The sequence below is a fragment of the Megascapheus bottae genome, unplaced genomic scaffold, assembly GCF_031878675.1.
Source record: "Megascapheus bottae isolate mThoBot1 unplaced genomic scaffold, mThoBot2.hap1 HAP1_SCAFFOLD_176, whole genome shotgun sequence".
NCBI lineage: Eukaryota > Metazoa > Chordata > Mammalia > Rodentia > Geomyidae > Megascapheus > Megascapheus bottae.
In genome coordinates this window covers 301111-310865 of record NW_028327646.1, presented here as the reverse complement: position 1 = coordinate 310865, position 9755 = coordinate 301111, and the positions used below count along the sequence as shown (strand labels likewise).

At 44.6% G+C, this 9755-nt stretch overlaps 1 pseudogene; it reads right to left on the bottom strand.

Annotated features, from left to right (window-relative positions):
- Positions 1–915: 915 nt before the first annotated feature.
- On the bottom strand, positions 916–6833 carry LOC150039556 (vinculin pseudogene; annotated as a pseudogene).
- Positions 6834–9755: the final 2922 nt, after the last annotated feature.

Genomic DNA, 9755 nt, shown 5'->3' with positions numbered 1-9755 from the left:
GAGAAAGAATCTTCTAAAATGGTAAGACAGTTAGGAATGGTGGTGTGCACCTGTAGTCCCAGCTATTTGGGGGGCTAACTCAGGAGGATCACTTGAGTACAAGAGTTCAAGACCAGCACTGGCAACATAAGAACCCCAATCTCAAAAAAAAATTACTGACAAGCACACACCTAGGTATCTTTAAAAGCTTATTTAGTAAGGGATAATAGAAGACAACAAAGGCCTAACATCAAATACCATGATTTGATTAAAAATTAAATGCAGCATTTCAGCTCAGGAAAAAAAAAGAAAAGAAAAAACAGTTATGAGCTGTGAACAGTAAAGCCTAGCACAGGCCTCTGCAGGCAGTGACAAAGCATAGAGCCCCGGGAGTGGCCCTCTGGGAGGATGGGCACAACCACACCCTTTGCTCCTCTGCCCCTCCAGTGGCAGAGAGCACCAGACACTCAGTGTTTGTGGGACAGTTACCTCGGAAGGAGATGGGATTGGAAGTTTCCCTACTATAGACACTGCTCTGGGACTTGGTTTTAAAAAAAAGCAAAAAACAGAACCATGTGATTCTGGGATTTCCTCCTGACTTGGATATTATTTTAGTGGGAAACTAGAAGGATTAAATGTGGAGAGATAGGAAATGAATCTGGGGTATATATGCCAGACTCCTCAACAGGCCACTTTTTCCTGCAGCAGTGAAACCAACTTTAGAAAAGGATGAAGGCAGCACAGCCTAAGAAAAATAGGCGAGGTCAGCAGCAACACAGAAAACCTAAAACAATTTCTGGACGCACAATGATTTTCTTAACTGACTTGCTTGGGCCCTAGGTCTTGGGAATTTACAGAGGAAAATGAGAGCCAGTGAATGGGAGACATAAGGAAATGTCCCACAATGAGTAGGGACAGAGCAGGGTTTCTGGCTAGTGTTCATCCTTAGATTCTGAGTTTACATGAAATTCATAGGCTAGAACAGTCTGCCTATTGGGAGAGTGTGTGCACAACTACAACTGTGTTTGGGAATACAAGGTATACGTGGAAACATGTTTCAAAGTGTGCATGGCAAAAGCATACAAATGTTTTCTAATATAAAGAGGGCCCCTATTTCTTTCTGAAGTACCAGGCTAGGATGTGGCTTTCTATCCCCAGCCTTTCTGGATGACTTCTGGAATTCAGATTATTCTCTTCTTTAGTTGGGATTTCTGTACAGCCAGGTTTGGTTAGGTGCCTACTGGTACCAGGGAGTTTTTCTGACCCAGCGCAGTGTAAATCCAGCATCTGTTCGGATTTTGATTGAAGCAGCCTCTGCCTCTCGCACAGTCTCCTTCACAGACTGCATGAGGTTCTGGGCATTGTGAAGCAGCATCTCTGTGGCCTGCTCAGACTTCTCGTCACTGATGTTGGTCCGGCCCAACATGGTGGCCTTCACTGTGGACAGGATTTTCAGCTGGGTACTTATAGTTGGGATTCGCTCACATACCTGTAAGAGATTGGTTCTAATCCGCTTATCTGTGCACTGCTTGGCAACCTCCTTGGCCAACCGGGTGACCTCATCTGAGGCCTTGGCGATGTCCTTGGCACACTGGATGAGTGCCCGCTTGGTACCACTGCCCCCTCTTACCAGCCGAGACATTTCAGCCATCAGTAGAGCCATGTGCTTGGCTGCTGCAATGATGTCATTGCCCTTGCTGGACCATTTACCAGCTTCATCATGGAGCTGTCTGGCGGCCATCATCATTGGATGGTTAATCACCTCCCCAGCTTTCTGCTCGGGGAACTCTTCATCCTTTTCCTCTGGAGGTGGGGTCTGGGTGGAGGGACTTCACCCTCAGGCAGTGGTGGTTTGGGAGGAGCAAGTTCATCTGTTAGACGGAGCTGTTCAAGGTCTGGTGGAGGCGGTGGGAAGTCAGGTTCCTGAGGTTGGAACGCTTCTCTGACCTTGGCCACAGCTCCCAGGATCCGATATCCTGAATCCAGGAAGCTCTTTTGCAGGCCAGGGTCAGAGATGTTTCCAGCCACAGCCTTGGCATCCATCACCATCGGAGAGATTGTTTTGCTCAGTTCATCAGAGGCGGCTTTGACAGCCTCACGGAACTTGGGATCCTCAGAGTTCTCCACCTCCCTCTTAGCAACCAGCAGGATTCGGTTCGCCCGACGAGCAATACTGGTTGCTCCAGCGACCAGCATCTGTGGCTGAATGTTGGCCATGGCTACCTTACACTTGTCCAGGTCCTTCTTGATGGCTTCTTCAGAAGCATCCAAGAGAGATTTGGTATCAATCGCTTCGTCAACCAGCCCTGTCATTTTTTCAACATTATCAATCCACTGGTTCTTCATAGTCTCAAAATGTTCATAAGCAGCTTGTTTTCCAGGGTTCCTAAGTAAGATGCGAGCAGCAGATACAACCTGGGGTGTGAGTTCTCGGGCTGTCTTCACTGATGCCTGAATGCCTTCCACTGTTGATTTATTAGCAGTACCAACAGCAGCTGCCTTCTCTGCTGTGGCCCCAAGCCTTCCTGAATGGTTCTCAAAGTTCGATGCTCTCTCATCAAATACCTCTTCCCTATTAGGAGTATCAGGAGGGGCAGTAGCTGCCACTGCCAAAAGCTTGATGGGAGTTGTGGTATCACTGAAAATATCTGACACTTCCTGAGTCATGGATTCCTGCATCTGGGCTTTCAGATCCTTTAAAGAGTCTTGAAGCTGTGATGCAAGTGCTCTGGCTTGAGGACTCTCCCCTTCCCCTCGAGAAGCCAGGTCAGCCAGCTGAGCTGTCAGCTGATCCACGTGGTCACACTTAGCCAGAAGATCTTGGCGATAAGGTCCCATCATCACATTAGCCAGACGATGCACTTCAGCTACAAGCCCCCGGATGGCAGCCTGACCGACTCCCCGGTCATCCACTGTGGGATTGTCAATCCACCGCTGGGCTTGCTCAATCTTGCCCTCCAGGTGGACAGCTGCCTTGGCAGGTCTGCTGTTGGCCACAGCCTTGTTGGTTTTGGTCTGCAGGTTCTGCAAGGCCGTAGCTAACTGTTTGGCCAGTGCTCTAGCTTCTGGTGAATCTCCTTTACCCTGTCTTCGTAAATCTGCTAATTTAGAAGTCAGAGCAGCTATTTCTCCAAGGGAATGCAGAATGTCATCTCTCTCTTTTGGATCATCACACAATTCGGCTATTTTCCAAGCTTCAGCCAAAGCCCCTCGAATCTGTTCTTCCCCTTCGGGTCCACCATTTGGATCTGCAAGCCAATTCTGAGCAGCATCGATCTTCTTCGCAATGCTCTGCTTCGAGTTTGTCATGGCTTCCAACTTTCGGGCTGCGTTTTCCACCTTTGCTGTGAGCACATCCAGTCCTTGCTCTATTCCTTGGTGATCCCATGTGGTTTTGGCTTTTTAAATTTTATCTCTCCTACTAGAAGTGTAGTGATTTGCGTATCACATTTTAATTGATGATGGCATACATTTATTTTACACTTAATACTGAGCTTCATCAAAATGGAGGCAATCCAATGAAGCCAAGTACATATAGCATATACAGTATGAATATGATAGAAAGCTAATTAGGCTTAGTAGTGTGGGGAATCTGGTAACGTCTGTATGTGTGTGTCTGTGTATAGTAAGGCTAGAAATCTGAGGCTCAAATGCTTGGCATTTGATTATGACTGGTTTTGTATCACTACACTTGACCCTCCACTTTCTTCCTTTTTACTGGTTAAGTATTTACCTGTCTCGGGTAGCTATGAACCCTAAACCTCTGAGTCTCCTGTGTATCTAGGATTATACCTATGAGCTACTGGCAACCAGGTGTATCAGCAGGTGATTTCTTTCTTTTATTAAGTTCACCCCAATGTCAAAGGAAAATGTATCACTTACAGTTAGGACTACTCAGATAAGACACAGGAGGTTAACACATGGGTAACTTTAGTAATTCTTACCAACTTTCTCTATGATTTATATCATTTATATGAGTACTACATAATTTGCTCCTTTTAGCTCTAATTGTGGAAACATTTTAGTCACTTATAAACAAATTGATTCCTACTCTTAGGATTTGTGTTTGTTTATTTTGTTTGGCTTTGCTGTTTCGTTTTTTGTTTTTGTTTTTGTTTTTGCCAGTCATGGGGCTTGAACATGATGGCTTTCTCAAGGCCGTCTCCCCACCACTTAAGCCACAATAGCACTTCTGGCTTTCACTATGTATGTGGTACCTATGAATCAAACCCGGGCCTTCGTGCATGGCGGGCAAGCACTCTACCACAAGGCCAAACTTCCGGATCTCTTTCTCTTGGTTTTATAAATTGTTAGCTATTTCAGGACAGGGTTTATTGAGGGTTAATTCTCCCCTGCTTATGGAAAACCTTTCTGATGTCCTCTGTTTTGTAAGGTTATCACTCGCCTGCAGTATGTGTGAATAACAGGTAGTTTTCTGTCGTGTTTTCGTGTATTTCTACCTCAATGCCAAGCCCTTTTCTGAACACATTTGAGTCCACATATGCTAGGCATAAATTGGTAAACTACCCTAGGCAGCTGGTCCTTTAAAGAATGAGCAAATGCCAGTGCTACAGCTGAAGGACCTTAAGAATGAGTTCCTCCTGAAAATGTAAGTTGGGTTCCTTCCCTTCCTCACTGCCTCTCTATCCACTACCCACGTGGGATATGCATCTGTCCTCATTGGATACACAGCCTTGGGCTGTGACCCTGCAGCCTCCAGAACCATATGACAGACTTTTACTTTTCAAATACAGTTTTCTCACTCAGGTCTACTATTAGAGCAATGCAATTATCAAGACAACCACCATTTCCCCTCATGTTCCCACTATTCCCTAGCTCAGTAAATTCAACTGATTGGAACAAGTGGAGAATTACCATTTTGAAAAATGCATACAAGTATAATATTCATTTGATTTTCAACAGTCTGAATGAGTCTATAATATGACCATCTGATATTTAGAAGAAACTACCGTAATAATATAATTTTACTAATGGTTCTTTAGATCATCATTTGGGACTTAGTGACAGTTATTTTTTATTGTAATTAATAGAAGGGTTACTGGAGAAAGTAATGTAACTATTAGATACTTTCTGAGATTATTTCCAATAGTCTAAATTCAATAAGTTCGTATTTTGTCCAATTCTTTAGTTGACCTTCTGTGATAGCAGAAATGTTCTATACTGTACATCCTAGAAGTCTCATGTGACTTTAGGTTCTAGGAATGTGGCTAGTGGTAACTTTTCATTTGATCACATCTGAACCAATTGAAATGTACTGACACAGATATCTGTGTCTGGTGGCTATCATGTTAAATAACACAGATTGTTCCCTTTTCTGCATCTACCTGGGTAGCTCTTATTATCTCTTATGTATTTGTGACATGTCTTTGACAAACGAATGTGTAGAAAGATGGATGTTGGAGAGATGGATGAATGGTTGAGTGACATGGAAGGATAGGTGGAGGGATGGTTATGTGGGATGGATGGATGGATGAACACATGAATGAACATGTTCATTAACCTCAAATATACTTAACAAAACAGTAAGTGCCGAAATTAACATACAGTTTGCCTTTGGTTTTTTAGTTCCGTTTTTATTTTCATTTTTATTGTCGGGTAATGTATAGATGGGTTACATAGTTCAATTTTTGGCAGTGCTGAGGACCTACCAGGGCCTGTGTATGCTGGGTGGTCTTTACCACACATCTCTGCCTCAGCCCATAGCACTGCTTCTTACCATCATATATCCATGCACAATATCTCATTGCAATTGAACAATTTGGGAATTCCTGCCGTATGGTGATTTGGGGTGCCGACCAACAGAACTTACTCTGCATTGGGAAAGACCTATCTGTTCATTCCAAACTACATGTTGGGCCTTACTGATTCTACACTCTGGGGCACACCCACTCAGCACAGGGCAGGGTGGGAGATGAGGCCTTGGGTTCCTTGACTGGAAACCTCCTTGCTCTGCTCTCTGGATAGTGGATGTGCTTGGGAGCTTTGGGAGGATGCCCTGTCTTCCCTGTCACGCTGCTCCCTTCTACACAAGGTAGGACCAGGCAAAGTTCAGTTCCTCAGGGCCCCTCAGGCCTATGGCCTTCCTTGTCCTATGTGAAGTGCAGAACCCCACATGGGTCCCTGTTGGGAGCCAGAGTGGAATCAAACTGAACCTTGATTTGCATCAGACAATGGCTTTATTGCCTTATTGTTTTCTGGCCTTATTCTGTTTAAATGACCTGAGAATTACCATATGAATGTAACACCTGGAAGTTCCCTGGGTCTGAAGAAGGGAAGAAGCTGGAGTGGAAAATAAATGGGGCAGTCTTTACCTGGACTGCAGACATCCCGGACCTGGTGTGTCTGTCTCTCTTCTATTTTTTCCTAGTCCTTGCCCCTTATTTCAGGAACCCCAATCTGTGAACCCTGGTTTGCTGCCGGGGCCCCGGCAGGTCCCCCTGGCCCTGGCCCCGGAGTGGGGGCCGTGGTAGCCAGGGTACTTCTCTACCACTGGAGCTCCCACTTGCCTGCTTTCCTTCCTTCTTGCTTGCTCATCTTTCTTAATTTTTCTCCAAAGACTAGGTCACAGGCCCTGAGTTTAAGGACCAATAATCACACACACACACACACACACACACACACACACACACACACACACACACACACACACAGTGGCCAGGAGAATGCTGGATTCCTGTGATGTCTCAGATGACCAGAACATGTGGCCCAGGAAGCATGGCACGTCCTCGGCATAGAGGACCAATTTGTCTGTGCCTGACTCCTAACCTGGCTGGACCCCTCTGGTCACCTTGGACTCCTGTCCCGATTTTGGCCATCACCATGTGCTCACTCATGTCCCCAGGTGAGTCCTAGGTTTCCCCTAAAAAAAAAGGCTAAAATACCAGATGTATAGGCTTGGATGTCTGAAGATTACAATTAATAAACAGGCAGCAAATGCACCTGTAATCCTTGCTTCTTGAAAAGCTGAGATCTGAGCACTGGAATTCCAAGTCAACCTTGGCAATTATGTCAATAAAAACTCATCTCTCCGATTACCCATCAGAAAACAGTAAGTGGTGCTGTGACAGAAAGTGGTACAGCACTAGCCTTGTTTGAAAAAGCTCAGGAACAGGGTCCAGGCCTTGAGTTCAAGGCTGTTTTGACCATAAAGATATGAAGGTAGAACAGGGGGTAATAATGTGAAAATACTAACATAATGAATATGATGGGAAAATACTAGAATAATGAATATGTTATGAAAATACTAGATGAATATGATGTGAACATACTAATATAATGAATATGATTAGAATGAAAGAACAATGGGATGAAATGTAGCTAAACTACTTCTAGAAGTATATTGTTAATGCCAACTTGTATCTAAAGGCATATGGCCATAAGAGATAAAACCACTAGAACAGGGAATGGGGCAGTAACGATGGAAACTGCCAGCATCCAGGCACACGGGATAGAGTAATTGCAAATGGCTAAGAACCAGACACCTTGCCATAGGAGAAAAGGTAAGAACCCAGCACACCCCTGGGCACAACTAATTGAAAAGAGACTTTTCTGGGCCCTAACCAAGCAAAATAAATAAGAAGGAGTTTGGGCCAGAGAGGAACAGCCAATGCCCAATATAACCAAAAGACCAAAAATGAGGGTCAGCAATTCTTCTGGCCTTAACCAAGACTGTGGTTTGAGGATCTTTGCTCTACAGGAGCTACTCTTGAGCCGAGAGGACTGATGAGGACTGATGGGGCCCCATAGCTCATACCATGGCAGGACTGGGAACTGCATCTACCAACTGACTGGCAGGCCCTGTTTAACTTAGAAACTAAGAGATGTCAGAGTGGTGGGTCCAGCATGTGCACTGGATAGGCAGGCTAAAATTAGGCAAGTTAGGACTAGAATACAGGAACTGTGTTAATTCTGCTAAGCTATGTTAAATCAATAAACTGTTGGTGAATTATGTCCCCTTCTCAAGAGAAAGGCCCATGAAAAAAACAGAAACAAAAACAGAAAATCATCAGAAGATGGTTGCTCAGGCCTGTAGTCGTAGCTACTCAGTAGGCTGAAGACTGGGATTGCAATTTGAGGCAGGCCAAGCAAAAAAGCCTCTGAGACTCTGATATCCAATTGACCATAAACAAAGCAGGAAATTGCTGTGGGTCAGGGTGTAGAGTGGCAGCCTTGAGTGTAAATAGGTAAGGGAGAACATGAGGCCCTGAGTTCAAATACCAGGCCTTGGGCAAAAAATAAAATAGAATACAAAACAGCCTTTTAATTGCCTGTAATATCTACCTTACTGTTGTCTCTGGGTTCCTTCCTTTACTGCTCAGCCACTAGTAGTCCAGTTTGCTTGTAGTAGCTTTAGGGTATGGTGTTGAGAAGATGGTACCTTACCCATTATTTCTTAGCTTCAGATGCTCCCAACTTTGCTCTGTTGCTTGGTGCTCAGAGAGCCCTCCTCCAATCCAGGGCCTAGGAGAGACCTAGACCACAAGACCATAACAGCAAACATTAAACACAGCTTCCCTGGGTTAATAAGAATAGGTTGGCCCAGGGAACTCTGGGTGCTCTGGCCCAGAGCCATTTGTGAGCACAGGTATCTCTGGGCTAGCCAGACCCAGGCCTTTGAGGAGACAGAGACTTGGACTAGAAACAATGGGGCCCAAGGATTCTGGCAGATTTTAAAGCTCTGGAGGGGGAATAGAAAAGAAAACCCTCTTTTACTGAGGGAAGCTGAGTGATGGGGGAGGGAATGCAGAGAGGTCAGGCAATTGAACAGCTATAAATTTTTAAAATTCAATTTACATTCTTTTATTTTTCTTACTGATTATTGAAAGATGATATGCAGCGGGATTATGTCAACAGTCAGGTCATGTGTATATTGATGTTGAAACAGTGGCATCCATTTCCTCACTATCTCCCAGTTTTTTCCTCTATCCCCACCCACAAGTTTTTGGTTTTTGCCAGTCCTGAGGCTTGCCCTCAGGGTCTGAGCTTTGTCCCTGAGCCTCTCTGTGCTCACAGCTAGTATTCTACACTTGAGCCACAGCATCACTTCCAGCTTTTCCTGAATTGTTATTGGAAATAAGAGTTCACAGACTTTCTTGCCAGTGATGGCTTTGAATCATTATCCTCAGATCTCAGCCTCCTGAGAAGCCAGGATTATAGTTTAGAACCACTGGTGCCCAGCTCCCACCTACAAGTTTTAGAGATTATTTTCAATATAATATCCAGAGAATACCACTGCTGCATTTCTCCCACCATTCCTCCCCCCATTCTTCCAAGGATATAGAATGAGAACACCGGATGAAAAGAAAGGGGAATAAAAAATGTGAGAGGCCAGTAGTTCACGCCTGTTATCTCAGCTGCACAGGAGACTGAGGACTGCAATTCCAAGTCTGCTCAAGCTGGAAAACCTTTCAGTTTCTAACATCCAATTAAACACTGGAAAATTGGAAGTAGCATTATGACTCAAAGTGGTGGGATGCCTGCCTTGAATGAAAAGCTTAGACAGAGGGCCCAGGCCTTGAGGTCAAGCATGCTGATATACGAGAAAAAAAAAGAGAAAGAGGAAAGGAAAAAAAAAGCAGCCTCTTGTCTCTTTTTCCTGTTGATCAGTTTGCTATTATTTTTTATGAAATCTTTGTGTGTGGTGTGTGTGTGTGTGTGTGTGTGTGTGTGTGTGTGTCTGTGTGTGTGTGCCTCCATATGTGCATATGTACATGACTGTGTGTGTTCGTACTAGGGTTTTAAGCAGAGCCTTATGC